Source organism: Microcebus murinus, chromosome 7 (assembly GCF_040939455.1).
Source record: "Microcebus murinus isolate Inina chromosome 7, M.murinus_Inina_mat1.0, whole genome shotgun sequence".
NCBI classification, from domain to species: Eukaryota; Metazoa; Chordata; class Mammalia; order Primates; family Cheirogaleidae; genus Microcebus; species Microcebus murinus.
In genome coordinates, this window is record NC_134110.1 from 75,952,535 (window position 1) to 75,956,489 (window position 3,955).

Below are 3,955 nucleotides of genomic sequence, written 5' to 3' on the forward strand. Positions count from 1 at the left end.
AATTTTCAAATGTTTTTAATTTATATTGCTATAATCAATTATTGGACAAAAATTTCTTTTCTTTTTTCTAGCTTTTACTTTTCATAAATTTTAAAATACTTTTGAACTCTTGTTTTTTCTGCATCTTCTAGACATTTGTCTGGCATATAATTTTCAATTTGTGTAGATTTATTAAAAAGAATTATTTCTTTTAACAATTCTTTGTACTAGAATTTCTTTCCCTCAGTTAATTGGAGATGTGTTTTTAAAATTAAAGACCATAGGTGCGGGGGAAGATGTAGCAGCCTCTTCTCCGAACCACCCCTTTGCCTCCGGACTTCTCTGGGGCCAGCAGCCGCCAGAGCAGGGGCCAGGGGCCGCGGGCTCAGCCGACGACCATGGGCTCCGTGTCCAACTAGCAGTTTGCAGGTGGCTGCGCCAAGGCGGCGGAGGAGGCGCCCGAGGAGGCGCCGGAGGACACGGCCCGGGCTGCGGACGAGCCGCAGTTGCTCCATGGTGCCGGCATCTGTAAGTGGTTCAACATGCGCATGGGGTTCGGCTTCCTGTCCATGACCGCCCGCGCCGGGGTCGCCCTCTACCCCCCTGTGGACGTCTTTGTGCACCAGAGTAAGCTGCACATGGAAGGCTTCCGGAGCCTGAAGGAGGGTGAGGCAGTTGAGTTCACCTTTAAGAAGTCTGCCAAGGGCCTGGAATCTCTCCGAGTCACTGGACCTGGTGGGTGTTCTGTACCGGGAGTGAGAGGCGGCCAAAGGGGAAGAACATGCAGAAGCGCAGATCAAAGGGAGACAGGTGCTACAACTGTGGAGGTCTAGACCATCATGCTAAGGAATGCAAGCTGCCACCCCAGCCCAAGAAGTGCCACTTCTGCCAGAGCATCAGCCACATGGTAGCCTCGTGTCCACTGAAGGCCCAGCAGGCCCCTAGCGCACAGGGAAAGCCAGCCTACTTTTGGGAGGAAGAAGAAGAGATCCACAGCCCTGCCCTGCTCCCAGAGGCCCAGAATTGAGCCATAGTGGGTGGGGGCTATTCTTTTGCTATCAGGAAGTTTCAATGAGCAACAGAGTGGAGAAAGTGGGGATAGGGTGGGTTGGGGGTGGTTGGCACTGCCATGTATCTCAGGCCGGGTTCATGGCATCACCCCTTCTTCCTTCTTGGTGGGGGGAAAGGGTGAGGCAAAGGAACCCTACCCATGCTCTATCCAAATGCAAGGGAGGACTTTATGGGGAAATCACCCTAGAACCTGAATGCTTTATCTGAGACTCCATCCCCAAATCTCTAGCTTTTGAAAGTGGCCTGGATAGGAAGTTGTTTTCCTTATAAAGAAGGATATGTAATAATATGATGCCCATGCCAGAGTGAAACGATTAAGTACAAGACTGGACTAATGGACCCCACCCATAAGCCACTACATTCTGTGGGAGGGAATCTCAGGAGTAAGGCAGGGTTTTTTCCATATCTTGTATTCTTATACCCATTCTTAAGATAGGGTGCTGGGAACTGTCCCAAGTGATGGGTAGTGATGACAGGCAGAAAGGGTGGTTGGGGGAACAGCTGCAGACCTGCTGCTCCTAAGCTCACTCTCACCCCATTCCGGGCCAATGTGATTTTATTTATTTGCTCCCTTGGATAACTGCACCTTGGGTCCCACTTTCTCCAGGATGCCAACTGCACTAGCTGTGTGCGAATGACGTATCTTGTGCATATTAACTTTTTTTTCTTAATATAAATATTCTGGTTTTGTATTTTTGTATATTTTAATCTAAGGCTCTCATTCCTGCACTGTGTTCTCAGGTACATGAGCAATCTCAGGGATAAGTTCAGCAGCATCTCCAGGTCTGCACAGCAGGAATGGTTTTTGTTGTTTTTATCACCATAGAGAGCAACTATTTGGAGTGCACAGCCTATTGAACTACCTCATTTTTGCCAATTAGAGCTGTCTTTTCTGCCATAGTATCTACTTGAAACCCCTTCCACCTTGAAAACGTTTCATGGGAGACTAGGTTCTAACTGGGTTGCCCCATGACTTGATTGCCTTCTACTGGAAGATTAGAAATTAGTCTAAACAGGAAAAGGTGCTGCAGAGAGGTTAGGAAAGGCTGGGCTAGGTGGAAGGCCCAGAGAGAAAGTCAAGGTTAGGTGAGGGTTGTCTAATCCTAGGGCACAGGACATGCTTTACATACTCGATCCATCCTTCACTGGGTTTGGCTAGACCTACTCATGCACAACAGCGTGCATGTGTGTTTTTGTAAAAACTGTGAGTTAGTAAGGATAAGTTTTAAGACAAATACCCCTGTACTCATCCTATGCTGTTGAGGGATGGATATATGAATTGAGGACTAAAATCCTTAACCTTTCAAATGTCTTAGGTTCCAGGGAGACCCATAAACGAGGGCCTTTTGTGGTGCCCTGAGCCAGTGTCCTGCCCTGCTGCAGTAGTCATTAATAGTGTCATGGTAGCTGAAGGAGCAAAAGGGGGTTTCGTTTACATGCTGTGAGGTCACCGCAAACCTACCTCACTGTGTTGAAACGGGACAAATGCAATAGAATGCATTGGGTGGTGTGTGTCTGATCCTGGGTTCTTGTCTCCCCTAAATGCTGCCCCCCTCCAGTTATTGTATTTGTCTGGGCTTTGTAGGACTTTACTGAGTTGGTGATTGCTAGGTGGCCTAGTTTGTGTAAATATAATGTGTTGGTTTTCATGTTCTTTTGGGGTTTTATTGTTTACAAACTTCTTTTGTATTGAGAGAAAAATAGCCAAAGCATCTTTGACAGAAGGTTCTGCACCAGGCAAAAGGATCTGAAACATTAGTGTGGGGAGGGCCTCTTCTTCAAGTGGGGATCTTGAACACCAACCTTTTTCTTTTGTGTTCCCCATGCCCTGTTTCCTATTTTCCACCAGATCTTCTGTCCTAAAAACTTGTCTCCTACCCTACCCTCTTTCCCATCCCCCTCAAAAGAAAACCTACACACCCACACACATAATGCATTTAATTCTTGGGATGCCTCCACAACTCTTCAATGATTTATGCAAAAATCCTGAAGAAGCTAGGAACCCTCCATCCCTTGTTCCCAACCTCTTAAGTCAATACCATTTCTTGATGGTGATTCATGCCAAACACTTGCAACAACTGCTGTATTTTGGATGGATCAAACCTACTTAATCTGTAATCTGAAAGTAGAGAGATGCAATTGGGGGCCTTCCATATAGAAAGTGAGGGCAGGAGACCAAGAAAGGGATTATGAATGTATATCCAAGTCACTCAGGAAATTTTATTATACAGGTGCAAGAAACTTATGTCAAAGTGGCCACAAGATTGTTTAATAGGAGACGGATGAATGTAATTCCATGTTTACTGCTAGAAACCAAAGCTTTGTGTGAAATCTTGAATTTATGGGGAGGGAGGGAGGGTAGGAAAGCCTGTACTTGTCTGTTCTTTTCCTGATCCCTTCCCCTTATTCCTGAACTGCAGGAGACTGAGCCCCCTTGGGCTTTGGTGACCCCATCCTGGGGTATGTTTATTTGATGGTTGATTTTGCTGTACTGGGTACTTCCTTTCCCATTTTCTAATCATTTTGTAGCACACATGCTGACTCTTTTCCCTTCCTTTCTACTTTCCCTGGGAAAATACAATGAATAAATAAAGACTTATTGGTACTGAAAAAAAAAAATTAAAGACCATAAATTCTTTACAATTATTTTTAAATTAATATATTTAGCCCTTAATTTATTCTCCTATTGTATATGTTCTCTTACCATTTCCTGATTCATTTTATATTATTTACTATATTAGTGGTATTAATTAATATATTAATATATTTATATACAATTAATAATATTTAATAACAGAAAATTTAGGGGTACCTGATCTTTTTTATTCTGTTGTCTATATTTCATAATAACAAAATGAATGTCTCATCAATTTCTGGAATGAAATAACTATTATCTCATTCCAGT

General features: G+C 44.0%; 1 pseudogene; it reads left to right on the forward strand.

The window, feature by feature from the left end:
• The first annotated feature begins 377 nt into the window (after window positions 1-377).
• Window positions 378-1,006, forward strand: LOC142871869 (protein lin-28 homolog A pseudogene; annotated as a pseudogene).
• Window positions 1,007-3,955: the final 2,949 nt, after the last annotated feature.